Source organism: Triticum aestivum, chromosome 1B (assembly GCF_018294505.1).
Source record: "Triticum aestivum cultivar Chinese Spring chromosome 1B, IWGSC CS RefSeq v2.1, whole genome shotgun sequence".
NCBI lineage: Eukaryota > Viridiplantae > Streptophyta > Magnoliopsida > Poales > Poaceae > Triticum > Triticum aestivum.
In genome coordinates this window covers 100,199,054-100,213,796 of record NC_057795.1, presented here as the reverse complement: position 1 = coordinate 100,213,796, position 14,743 = coordinate 100,199,054, and the positions used below count along the sequence as shown (strand labels likewise).

At 41.5% G+C, this 14,743-nt stretch overlaps 1 pseudogene; it reads right to left on the bottom strand.

Moving 5' to 3' along the window:
• Positions 1-3,226: 3,226 nt before the first annotated feature.
• On the bottom strand, positions 3,227-11,715 carry LOC123077440 (uncharacterized; annotated as a pseudogene).
• Between the last annotated feature and the right edge of the window lie 3,028 nt (positions 11,716-14,743).

Here is a 14,743-nt window from a genome sequence, read left to right as displayed (position 1 = left end):
ATATTACGCCATAAGTTGGCCATCGGAGAGATAGAGATACAAGCCTCACACCAAAAATAATACTACTAGTATACCATTCTTTTTATTCGGAATGGAGGAAGTGCAATATCCGCAAGTACTGTATTCTGTAATTTCTTCTTCTTTTCCGTGTGTTTTGTTCATATCTGTTTTGAAGATTTTGTAGCAGTACTGTACTACTTTTGTCCATCGATCCAGCGATCCACGCATAAAGTCGACACGCGGCTGCGCGGTTTTAGTCGGGAGGATCGGTCGTTCGCCATGGTCCCGTCCAAGTCATCACGGGGCCTGGACTGAATTGGTTGACTCCGCGGCCGCTGCGGCGGCGGCCGGTGAACGCGAACGCGATCGATGATAGCTAGGCCCGGCCGCCTCGCGTAGAAATTCTACGCGTGGCACGTGGTATGCCAGGTACAGTTGGCAAGATGAGCTCTACGTTGATCCGTTCTGCGGTGTTGATCTCGCCGCGGTCTGCTGCACTGCACACCCGTCGTTGTTGCCACAGCGCCGGCTTTAGCTTTGCGTGGACGCCCGCGGTGCCACCGCTCGGCCGCGGCCACCGGCCCCTCACCGGTGTCCCGATCGATCGAGTGCGACCGCACGGCCTATGTCATGTGATGCGCTTGGCTAGCAATATATGGAGCAAATAATACAGTATTTGGCTGGCTAGAATTACCAATAGCACTCTCGTGCTCCATTCGCGAGTCTGACGTTATTTTGTTTGTCTACAACAGAAATTCACCGAAGATGAAATGCTTTACTTTAGCCTCCGTTCTCCTTGTCTGCAGCTGGCGGTAGATGGAATGCCTTGACTAATTCCCCTGAAGACTTGTCAGAGAAACAAAATTCTTGTTGGAGAAAAGGTGTAGCCGCGGGCGTAGCGATTTGCACGCGCGGGCATTCTTTATTTTCAACCTCGTTGGATTGAATCCAACGAGCAATCTTGAAACGCTGTAGACTCGATGGCACATGCGCCGCGTCGTCCTGCAGCCACACCGGTCTACCAAAACGCATTTTTAATTCATTGGAAAGTTTGCTTTAAATCATTATTTACAGAACATTGTCCATGATCCATGGATGGATAACCAATTAATTATTAAGTGTGTTAGAAAAACCAATTAATTATTAGGCAACCTTTACGAACATTGGTTGTCTATATCGTCACGGGGTTGATTTGCTGACTTCCGCGGACGCGCGCTGTTTCAAAAAAAAAGAAAAAAAAAGAGCTAGCGCTTAGCGATTTGCCGGTGCCGCCATCCACCGCATGTGATGATCGCGATCGACACGAGGCAGAGGAGCATGTCCGCCACGTCCGGGAGCATAGGGCGCCGTGCGCTGCCTCCCGTTCCTGTTCTCGGTCGGTTCATGGCGGCGAGCTAGCTCGTGAGTCGTGATGCACGTCGGCATGCGCTCGCGAGCGTGTGTGTCTCCGTGACCCTCTTCCTTTGCACTCCTTGCAGATTTTTGTTTCTTTTGAAAACATACTCTTTGTAGATGATGATAGGGACGTTTCTCGTCCAAAAGAGCAAACAGAGGATGGGCTCCAGGGAGGGCTTAAAAAAACATTATTTCTATGTCACAAAAAAGTTGAACTTTTTTTGAGTTGAAAAATTGAACTTTTTTTACATACAAAATGCATATATAACACATTCAGGGAAATTTTTATAACAATAAACTTCCATACGCGGTGTATACAAAAAAAACAAATACATAAACGAAAAAGCGCCAATTTTATTGTTGTTCGGCTGGGATTACTTTTTGTAGATTACAAATCATAATATTTTTTAACAAAATTTTACAGATCCTCGTGAATTATGTATAATTTTTAACATATTTTTTCCATATTATTTAAACTTTATAAAAAAATTAATCATTTGAAATACAATCCTCCGATACCCCTATCCATCAAAAATTCGCCCAACATTTCTCGTTGTTATAATTGTGACATTTCTCATCTCTATTATGCACTCATGTTTTTTAGAGTGATTCATCTCTTGTTATTGGGCTCGGCAGCAACTGTGAAAACACATGTCTGCATTTCATAATATTAAGATCACTGCTATACAATGGTAAAAACTGCTATAATGTCGATTTGACGGCAAGCCATCTATATAAATTGCAACTTCACCAAAGTAGAATTTTGCTTCCTAGAACAATCACCCAGAAAATTGAAATACGCTATACTATCGATTTGACAGGGAACTACATATATAAGTTGCAAATCCAGTAAAGGAGAAATTTGTTTTCTGAATAATGTTCTCTAAGTTCTAATTAAGAATACAAACTATTTGCGATAAATATCTGTATTCCTGCCTAACAGAGGCATGATAACACAAATATAGTTATGCAAAAACACAGACCATTGGACCTTTATCCGCATTCCTCCGTAACTAAGGCATGATAAGACAAAAAAATTTATTTAAAACAAACAATGCGTTTGATAAAAATATATAAGAAACAGAAAAAGATGAACCAGCAAACTCTTAGACAAGCCTTTTACGATATGCCATTTCATATTTCAGAATAGTGTATGTGTATCGATCGAGCCTTTCCCAACAGATTTTAAAACCGCGTAAATCGACTGGGTTTTCTTCAATAAACAAAAATAACATTTTCTCAAAAAAAAATGAACCGCGACAGACCATACAATGAGATTGCACGATAATAGTGAAACTAATCTTCAGAGATACCATATCGTGGTGGAGCAAAGTCGGAGCCGTGCCAAAAAACAAAAAACAACATGCCATACCCCGAACATAATACGTCTACGCCTAGCTAACTGGTTCCGCGTATCGCGACAATCGCTGCTTTACTAGTGGTTGGGGCGCCACCGGGTGGCGCCGCTTGAGGCGTGCATGTGCGGTGGCAGATAGGTGGCCGCACTTTTCATTCACTTTTTGTCGCTATGATTAGAACATGTACATGGAACTGCCTGTCAACTCATGTGGACTTTGATTACTTACAGGACCAACAAAAATGCATTACTTGCAATGTACATTTATAAAATAAATCAGAAATATTATTAATAGGTAGGCTTATATGAACATAGAGTAGCAGTCTTACATCCTACAAAGACTTATACCTATAGAGATGATGGACTGCAAAGCCTAAATTTTCTAAACTCAAGCATCCACAAAATGAAATCATCTCATGATGATGATGAATGATAACCACTGAACATAACTCCAAAGACCTAATAAGAAGCCAAGACTATTCAACTAAAATTTTAATTATGAAAGAGATGACAGCAGGCCGATGATCTGAACTACAACCGAGGAGTTCTTTCCTCCCTCTTTCTCTAAATTACATGTCTGCAAATAAGTTTCAAAACAACAGGGATGGCATGGAATTCCAGTGAATGAAAATGAATAAATTATGGCTGACATCTCCGCTTCACCTTCGAAGCTGCATCTCACAAGTTGACTATAACCATTCTAGATGCTCATAATCTTTGGAAGTCCATCAAGCTTTGCAGCATGTACAAACTGCATTACTCCGTACGTGGTTTCATTGGAAACACCGATATATTGTACCTAGATTAGAAGAGACAAACATGGAATTATATACTGGTTTATGGTTACCTGTCTGCTATCTTCGGCTGTCTTATGCATATACTCTGAGTGAATTATTCAAATGTGCGTTTATGAACACAACAATCATATGTTCATAATCTAGAATAAATCTAGGCTATTATTACAACGAAAATGCACATGGTTTTTAAAGAGTGTGCAAAATACATGCACCAAATCCTTTGGAAAGATAGATCCATACTAAGATTTGTGTTCAATTAATAATTATCTGGTTGTTGTTTCTAAAATAAAATTATACTCCCTCCGTCCCATAATATAAGAGCGTTTTTTACACTAGTGTAGTGTCAAAAAAACGCTCTTATATTATGGGACAGAGGGAGTATTACACTATTACCTTCCCTTTACCAATTAGTTCCTGAAAGCTTTCCATTGATCCACACATGGGACGCTTGGCCTCCATTTGGTTGAATTGTAACTGAATTCACCGTAACGTGCGACATACCTATCTAGCCTGAAGACATAAAGCAAACTTTGGAGCCAAAGTTGTCTTTTTTGTCAAATAAAATAATAATGATGACATATTAATACAAACAAAGTATGAAAAATTCTATGTGAAAAATGAAAGAATTAACATGAAGAATGTGTGCTGAAAACAGTCTGTATAAGACGACAAAAGGACTCACAGAGGATGAAAAAGAGAACTCAGATTTACAATTTTCAAGTTCAGTAAGGAAATGCAAAATGTGAAATATGATTGTGTATGAATCAATCTGGAACAAGATGTGAAAATTATTCTGAGCAAAAATAATCTTTGAAATAAACACTACCCAGTGTATGTGAAGAAAATCAGTGTAGTCTTTAGATAAGCATGAAAGGCTCTTTTCGACACTTTCCTTTATAATGGGATCATCAACACACACCTTTTTGCATTGTACCGATGAAAAATGTGATCTGAATAACCAGAAATTTTGGTGGCTAAAGTTGTCTAGTCGGAAACATAGTGAGCTGGGAACGACAAATGGATTCAGAAGCATGCTATCTGAAGTGGGAATCAGGGAACTCCAAATGGATTACAAAACTGCAAATAAATTATAAGGCCGGTTTAGGGTACTTTGTCTCGTGGCTTGGATTTCATCCACCTGCCTACATATAGATCAGTCCTCCCTTGAGTCTCCTTGGGTTGCATTCGGTAGTAACAACCAATAGAAGTGGAGTATTTCAATTAAAACTGGGATCAACTTCAGAAAATAAGACGGTGGTCGAAGGGAAGGAAGGAATGTGTACCGGCAATTTCTGCGGTGTCCAGTATGTTGATGCCCTGATTAAAAGAATAAGAGAGCATATCATGGGATTCCTTCTCTGTTCTTTGCTATCCAAAGATCATCTAAGAGAAGTAAACATTAGACTAAGATGTAAAAAAACTGGACCAACAACAACAACAGAAACATGAAGGTTCAGCTCTGCACATACTGTTCTAAGAGTTATCTCGCTAATAAGGAGATCTGAATCTCCCAGCTTCTTGTACGGCAACTTCGCTGCTTCTGGCTGAGGACACGTCTCGGGTGCCATCTTCGGGAATGTTGGGCACTCAACCCTGGTAAGTATGAGGAGATTGCAGCAAACGCAAATAGCACCATTTGTCGCGTATACTGTTGTCAAATTTTTTGTTGTTGCATATAATGAAACCCTGTTCTTGCACATTCCAACAAACATATCAAGAAGAAAAAAATCAATGCGTGAAATGATGTAAAAATCAGTTTTTGTTTCGTAGATGCCTAAATTCATCTTTACTCAAGGAGATTCTAGCAAATTAGCCTAGTAATTAGCCACATGCAGCAAAGAAACACCAGTATGCAGTCACTTTAGTCTGCGAAATGTTCAAAAGTTTGGAGAAAATACCATTGTCTTTGCAAAAAGAAACTATCAGGAGGCAAGAACTGGTTACTACAGAGTACAGACTGAAATCTTCATCAACATCACAACAATGCGGATGCTTATAAACTAATATACCAATAAATCCAATCTATTTGGTCTACAACATGACGAGTGGAGAATGAAAGAGCAAAAGAATCAATCTCACCCGACAGAGTCGAGGATGTCGTTGGAGATCTTGGCGGCTCCCTTGTGCAGGTCTCCCAGGCTGTAGGCCGCTGCCGCTTGATCACTGGCGTCTCCCCTGACCCCGCAGAAAAGCCTCAACAAAGTCTTGGTTTGCAAGCACATCACAAGGAAATTTATAGACGACCTCAACTGACTCCATTCAGAACTGGGTAATTAAGAGAGGTCCTCAATAGCTGGCAGCTTCATGCAAGGCTGAAAAACAAGAACAAATTCAAATGCGTACGAGTCAGAGAGCAATGAATGGATGATGGACTCACCATCGAGTTGCAGTTGCAGAGACTGAGCACCGTATCGAGGGCTCCGTACATAGCTGGCGCGGGCCCGGGGTTGGATCTGATGAGTCGTGCAAGGACAACGGCAACGTCTCCGATGCTCTGCATCGAACCCAACGCCCTGACAGAACGCAACGCCTTCAGTGTACTGACGACCTGCATCTCCACCCCATGTTGTCTCTTTGCTGCCATCACGGAGAATCCCATGATCCTAGATGCCCGAAAGGACAATGGTATGAAATTTTCAAAACAGGACTAAGCACTACATGATGTTGTGGTTACCAAATGACATTACTTACAAGTTAATGCACTGCAAAAATTAGTACACTTTTTCACAGTAGTACAGCTTGCATTTGACGAGAACCCATACGTCTTCCTACAAAATGGTCAGCTTTAACCATTACATAACACATAATGGCAGCCATAGTGCTGAACTTCATCACACTGGTAAAGCACAAAGACAACAAGGTCTTCAGTAAAATCTAACAGGCACATAAGACCAAGAAATGTTTAGAGGCTTTAGAATTTAGCACATATGGGATTTAATAAACAAATTACCTTATATTTTGGACAGAAAATCAAGGAGAGGAGGGATATGTAGTCCCTGACTCCCAATCGCCTTGTCCCTTTCAGCTGCTGCAGGGAAAAAGCAATCGAAAGATCAGCACACACCACCATTCAACCACGCACACTAGCGCAAGCACAACATGCGCACACCACGACATCTAGCACACACGCATGCCACCGGCAGCACGCGCAGCACAGAGGCATGCCCGCTCCACACCACGCCCAGCTGCGACTGCCAACGCCGCCAAGATGTCCGCAACTTTTGCTCCAATGGTAGAGAGAGGATTGGAAGGAGAGAGGGCCGCCACACAATCACCTTCGATTTGCAACCACCGCAGACGGCCTTCAGCGTGACGACGGCGGGGTGGCCCGAGAGGTGTTGCATGATCTCGACCTCGCGGTGGACCGTGTCCTCGACGTTCTTGGGGATATACCAATAAACAGTGGTATAAGTGTATAACAGAGCAATGCAGCTATCATGAGAAGCATAAAGAGATGAAGGCATCACAACTCATGGAAGATGAAATGAATATTGGAGTTATTTATTTCACAAGGAAAACAATAATAAATATTGAATGGCAAAACACATCGCATATATTTGAGCAATAGCACTCTGGCTGTTTATTTTCAGTAGTCATTCACACATTTAGGCAAGGCCGCAAGGCACATTAGGGGCTGATCAGGTGAGCTAAACATATACAAATAAAAACATTGCCAGGGTGGATAAAGGGTCACATGTTAGAGATGAGTCAATACAAAAATTAAACAAGTTCTGGCAGAATAACTGCACTGACAAGAGCATGCAATATTACTTGGCAAGTGTAAACTTCAAATGGCATGTAAAATAAACAATCACTTCCAAATTCGTACAAGTTGTAAAGGCTAGTTATATATGCAATCGAAGTTAAGGGACTTTAGGATGCGAATCACAACCAAGTTATTAGCAACAAAGCAAAACAAAGTTACCGAGTTACAGTAAAAGCTAACGAAAAATATCAGAAATTTGCATCAAGAATATGATATCCGTGCAGTTACAATTCTACTTGGAAATATACAGAAGTCCACACCTTGAACAGCTCAAATCTACAGCCAAGGGAGGGACACGCAGAGAAGAAATTCTAAACTAAACATGAGCACGATCTCAATCACTACGTCCATAAAGGCTCCTCCGCCGCAGCAGATCGAGAATGACAGGACAGGAGGAAGCAGGGAAGAGGATCAAACTCACCCTGTTCTGGTCAACAACGTCGACGATGACGACGAGGCGGCCGTAGTCCTTGCCGTAGTTCACCAGGGCCACCCACCCGATCAGCACGAACCTCTTGAACGGCTGTACGAGCACAAAAACAAGGCAACCATGGTCAACAACCAAGACCACCAGAGAGAAGGCGACAGAAAAGGCCTAACGGCGAGTTGGATTTCACAGGTCTTCCTACCATAGATCCGAACGGAGCCGAACTTGCCGTGTCCGATCTCGTTGCCGAGCTCGTGGTAGGAGACGATGATAGGGTTGGGATCTTTGGACGGTTGGAGACGCAGAGCAAATCGACTGAGGCTGCGAGCTGGGATGGTGCCGAAGGCGGCGGCGGCGGCACGACCACCATCACCAATTAGCAAGTATCCATTGTTGTTGTGCCATGACCATGAATCAATCACAAGGTTTTTCTTTTGTGACTAGCACTACTGCTAGGCTGCTAGCTGTACGTGTCCATCCATCCATGCGTCTACCAAACAATTATATCATCTTAAGAGAACTCGATGAACTGTCAACATGCGTCAGTTTTATTGGACAACTCCTCCTTCTATGTATGCTTTATCTATTCGTGTGACTGCTGTGTTCATCAACATCAACAGCAAGAAAAAGCTGCTGCCAAAGGTAAGTGTGCCTCTCTGAACCTTGATTTGCTTTAGGTTGTATATATATCTAGTTAAACTCTGATCTTAGGTTACGTACATGTCTTCCTACCAAAAGCTAACAATTAGTGATGTTTTTCAGATAGAGGTGTTAATGTTCTTTCTGCTGCTGCTGCTGTCCTTTGTGACCCCATCACCAAGGCTCTCTTGGTAGGATTCCTTGGTATGCGTAAATAACCATGGCGATTCCTCAAGTGTCAACGTTTCCTACTCTCTAATAACAGAAAAAAGCAAGAAACGCTGGGATTCATCAATTCCCATTGAACTGATCCTTGATTCTTCTGTAAACCTATAATAAAGAACACATATTTATGCATATTTCATCAAGTATATGCTAGAAATATCAACAAGCGGTGTCCATTCATAAAGCAGAAGATAGTTTGATAGATACTAATAGGTTTGCTAACATAGAAGGGCCAGTCTTGATCAGAGATGCATGACCAGAAGATTTAGCAGTCTCAAAAAGCAAAGGCGGAGTTCCACAGATCATAGGTACACATAGGAAATTGTATGGAAAACATTAAGTTGTAACTCTATCTACAGTCGGAGCCGAACCCCCAGGGTCCCCACCCGCTAGTCGCCGGAGCAGACGACGGAGGTGGCAGGGACCAAAGTTGTTGCCCGAAGGAGGCAGGTAGTTGTGTTCGCCTTTCCCATTGCCTCGCTCAAGCGGTTAGGAGCAAAGTGGTAGATCATGCCTGGTTGTTTTGCGTCCCTCCTAATGAACTTCATTTGATCTAGTATATGCAAGTAAAAAGCCCTAGGATCAAACATTTTCCAAGAGAAAAAGGATACTCCATGCTCGATGCAATAAATTAATATTACAAGCACACCAACTGATAATCCCAAAGAAAGTGGAACAAATCAAGCAGCAACAATGATACTTCAGAAGGAGTAGCAAGCTTTCCAATCACGGCCACAAAACAAACAAAATAACGAGATAGCACAAAAAAAAGAAGCTTCGGAAGATCTGCAGTCCCACCTGAGCCACAAGCAGGCCTGCCATAGTAGAGCCGTAGTGCCGCCTGAGTAACAAAACCAGCGGTGGAGGGGCACGATGATGTCGACGAGGTCGAGAAGCGGAGCCCCTGCATCTTCTCCTGTCCGCACCAAGCAGGTACGGCGCCACCACCTTGTATAGTGCCTAGTTTGTTCAGAGAAACATGAAGCTAATTTCTGCCATAAAGCTCAAACCGAATAATAGCGTACCTATATAGCTCGCATGCACTTCGAAATATCACAATTTAAGTACTCATTGTTAAATTAATGTCAAAATCAACCCAGCAGAAAATCATGGACAAAATTTTCTTCTAAGTACCAGACTATGCATCAATCTTAATGCAGAGAAAAATACAAAAATAATATTACAAAATGATCAAGGAAATGCTGAACATAAGTGAATAAGAAACAAGTTTACCACCAAGCACAAAGGTGTACCTTCATAGATATCAGGCTTGCCAACATGTGAAGAGATGCAGTGATAAACAACATTTGCTCCTCTGATGGACATGCTATGTTTAGTGTGGATCTTCTGTTCTGAGAAGGGAATCAACAGGCAATGCCAGTGAACAGGGCTTGGATAGGATCATAGAATTCAGTCTGAGCTATAAAACAAAAAAATCATCCTCAACAAAGGACATATATGAGTTACAGGTTCCAATTATTAATTAAGACTTTGTCTCCTTGTAGTATGTGTGATACATAGGTATATTCCAACGAATATCACCTAATAAAAAATAGGTTGTACAAGTAAGCAACAAAATTGTTGGATGTTGCCATAAATCCTTCCATTTCTCCTTACATTGACATGTGATGCACATCTTCACACATCAAAAGATTGAAAACACATCACTTGTTTTCACCAATTTCTTGGAACCATTTGAGCGTTGGTAGGTAGATTACTGTCATCCATGAATCAAAAATAGGAAATAAATAACAATCAGAAAACATTATATTTTTTTAATCTACACTGGAGAAGGACAGAAGCACATATCAAGCCTGTGAACATTTTCCATGTTGCAAACTTTAACATGGAGGAAAAGGAAGTGTAGGACAAGAAAAATGTAGTCTATAGCCAACTATATGAACAACCATAAATCAAAACAAGCTGAATATTTCTAGAAGATATTTATGAGTTTTCAACAGTACAACACTTACATCAGAACTGATCTGCTCTCCAATAGAAAAAGTCAGGTTCAAGTGGCCATACTTTTTGCGAAACACCAACACCATTTCAGGCTGAATGTTATGTACCTAAACAATATGAGTCGACTCAGCTCCATGTTTTCCTAATAGATCTTTACCCTTTCTTATTATAACTAACTACTTGTTCTTACAAGATGACCTGTACCTTATCATACTTCTCAAATGATCACGTTCTTCTTGACTACAGTTTCTTCCTGTAGGTGACACATCATTGCGCTCAGGAACTCTATGAATGTATCCCTGAGCAAACATTTACTCTCCAAATAAAGAGCTAGCACCGGTAGGAATTGTAAGACATGATTCTGCACTGACCTTTTAATGGGGATATCCAAGTCTGCAATGCAACGAAGCGTTAAGTTAATAAATTCCTGCAAGAATCACATAGCATCACTACTAAGACCTCAAAACTCATCGACAAAAGCAGCACAAGAAAGAATGCCACACGATCTCAATCGATTATGGTTTCAGAACAGGTGAGTAAACAGTGCGGTCAGAAGGAACTCTGAATCCAGGCAGATTGTACTGCTGAATCCAAGCAGGCTGGGTACCTGATTTGCAGAGCTGCTCGGAGACCTTGATCATATCATACCCCACCACCACGCATAGGGTCACATTCTGCTCCCACATGAAAAAACCAGAGAGAATAGAGTAAGCAATTATTGCTTGATTATCATCTGAATAAGGGAATCGACAAGAGGAACATAGGAATCTTGCTGGTGTAGTTGTGAACGTGCTTTTGCAGCCCAGATCACTTCACTATTTTAATAAAAAAAGCATTTTCTTCACCAACGCGATGGGTGATGTGCCATGTTTCAATTCATAATCGAGCCTAAATGACCAGAAAACACAATATGTGGGCAGCTAGACACATGAATGAAATAGAACCATCAATAAACCTGGGATGGCCAATGCGTGTGCAGAGGAAACAGCGGCCACGGCGTCCGCCTCTATAATAGCAGCATGGACAGGCGAATAACCTGCAGTAGCATCAATAAGCAAGAAGTCGGCAGGAAAAAAAATTGTTGCTTCCTCTATCTCCGGTGACGGCAGAGCCCCCCCTACCCCATCCACATCTGACCTTGCATCATTTTCGCATCTTACCTCAGGTTGTTTGTGGTGGATCTCCTCATCCACACCTGCCGGCGGCCCCTCCATCTTTTTCCCATCCCTGAGCACAAGGTGGGCCCTTGGCTATCCCGTGGGGAGAAGAGGGGAGGGGCAGAGGACCGGTAGCGGAGGAGGAAGAATGTGCGATGGCGACGGCATATTCCGTCTGCGTTCCTCCGGCCGATGGCGGAAGCAGAGCCATGGGCGTGCCAGAGCCTGCATCGGATCCGGACCAGCTGCTTGATCTGGGGCGAGGAGGAGGCAAGGAGGTCATCAGTGGTGGGGATAGCCTAAGGGGAGGGGGAAGGAGTGGGGGCGCCAGCTATGGGGCAGGGCGCCGGTGGTGGTAGCGGCTATGGGGAGGGCAGCGGCAGACGAGGGAGATGGAGAGGGAGAGGGAGGGATGGGGATTGGGGAATGAGGACACGCCATCGACCCAGTATCTTTTTCTGCCCAACCCACGCCATCGACGTGGCATACACGAGGAGGCGCCCTTTGCGCGACTGTTAAAGGGTTTAATAGGGATTCAAGTGACCCACTCCGAACACAACAAGTACAACCAATTTGATAACAACACCACGCAACCGCCGCCAACAAAAAAGATTCATCGTGAATTATGTATAATTTTTAACATATTTTTTCCATATTTTTTAAGCTTGAGAATTTTTTTAATCATTTGAAATACAGTCCTTCGATATCCCAATCCACCAAAACTTCGCACAACGTTTCTCGTGTGTTATAGTTGTGACATTTCTCATCTCTATTATGCATTCATGTTTTTAGAGTGAACCCTCTCTTGTTATTGGGCTCGGCAGCAACTGTGAAAAACATGTCTGCATCTCATAAAATTGAGATCACTGCTATACAGTGGTAAAACTGTTATACTCTCAATTTGACAACAAACCATATATATAAGTTGCAACTTCACCAAAGGAGAATTTTGCTTCGTAGAACAATCACTCAGAAAATTGAAATAAGCTACATTATCAATTTGACAGGGAACTACATATATAAGTTGCAAGTCCAGCAAACAACAATTTGTTTTCTGAATAATGTTCTCTGAGTTCTAAATAAGGATACAAACTATCGGCGATATATATCCGCATTCCTGCCTAACAGAGGCATGATAAGTTGATAACACAAATATAATTATGCAAAAATACAGACCATTGGACCTTTATGCGCGTTCGTTCGTCCGTAAATAAGGCATGATAAGACAAAGAAATTTATTTAGAACAAACAATGCGTTTGATAAAGATATGAGAAACAGAAAAAGATGAAACAGCAAACTCTTGGATAAGCCTTTTACGATATGCAGTTTCATATTTCAGAACAGTGTATATGTATCTAACGAGCCTTCCCCAATAAATTTCAAAACAGTGTAAATCGACTGAGTTTCCTCCAACAGACAAAAATATTATCTTTTAAAAAAAGAACTGCGAGAAACCATACAAAGAGATTGCACGATAATAGTGAAACTAATGTTCAAAGATACCATATCGTGGTGGAGCAGAGTCGGAGCCGTGCCGAAAAAACGAAAAACAACAAGACGCCGCACCCCGAACCGAGTACGTCTACGCCTAGCTAAGTGGTTTCGCATATCGCGACAGTCGCTGCTTTATAGGGATCTGAGCGATCAGCCCCGAATGCAACAAGTACAACCAAACTGATAGCAACACCAGGCTCGCGAAGCCGACGCAAAAAAAGTTGTCGTGAATTATGTATAATCTTTAACATATTTTTTCCATATTTTTTAAATTTGAGAATTTTTTTAAATCATTTGAAATACAGTCCTTCGATATCCCTATCCACCAAAACTTCACACAACGTTTCTCGTGCGTTATAATTGTGACATTTCTCATGTCTGATATGCACTCATGTTTTAAGAGTGAATTCTCTTTTGTTATTGTGCCGGCAGCAACTGTGAAAAAAATGTATTCATCTCATAAAATTGAGATCACTGTTATACCGTGGTAAAAACTGCTATACTGTCAATTTAATGGCAAGCCATCTATATAAGTTGCAACTCCACCAAAGCAGAATTTTGCTTCCTAGAACAATCACTCTAAAAATTAAAATACGCTACACTATCAATTTGACAAGGAACTACATATATAAGTTGCAAATCTAGCAAAGGAGAAATTTGTTTTCTGAATAATGTTTTCTGAGTTCTAAGCAAGTATACAAACTATCTGCAATATATATCTGCATTCTGCCTAACAGGGGCATGATAACACAAATATAATTATGCAAAAACACAGACCATTAGACCTTTATCCGTGTTCCTCCGTAACTAAGGCATGGTCAGACAAAAAATTTTATTTACAATAAACAATGCGTTTGATAAAGATATAGGAAACATAAAAAGATGAACCAACAAACTCGTAGACAAGTCTTTTATGATATGCAGTTTCATATTTCAGGGTAGTGTATGTGTATTGATCAAGCCTTCCCCAACAGATTTCAAAACAGCGTACGCCGACTGAGTTTCCTTCAATAGACAAACATATTATTTTCTCAAAAATAAATGAACTATGATAGGCCATACAAAGAGATTGCACGATAATAGTGAAACTAATTTTCAGAGATACCATATCGTGGTGGAGCAGAGTCGGAGCCGTGCCGAAAAAATAAAAAGCAACAACACGCCGCACCCCGAACCAAATACGTCTACGCCTAGCTAACTGGTTCCGCGTATCGCGACAGTCACTGCTTTATAGGGATCCGAGCGACCCACCCCGAACGCAACAAATACAACCAAATTGATAGCAACACCAAGCTCGCAAAGCCGCCACCAACAAAAAAGATGGGTCACAAATTATGTATTATTTTTAACATATTTTTTCCATATTTCTTAAACTTGAGAAATCTTTTTAATCATTTGTAATACAGTCTTTCGATATACCTATACAGCAAAACTTCACACAATGTTTTCTTGTGTGTTATAATTTTGACATTTCTCATCTCTGTTATGCACTCATGTTTTTAGAGTGAATACTCTTATGTTAT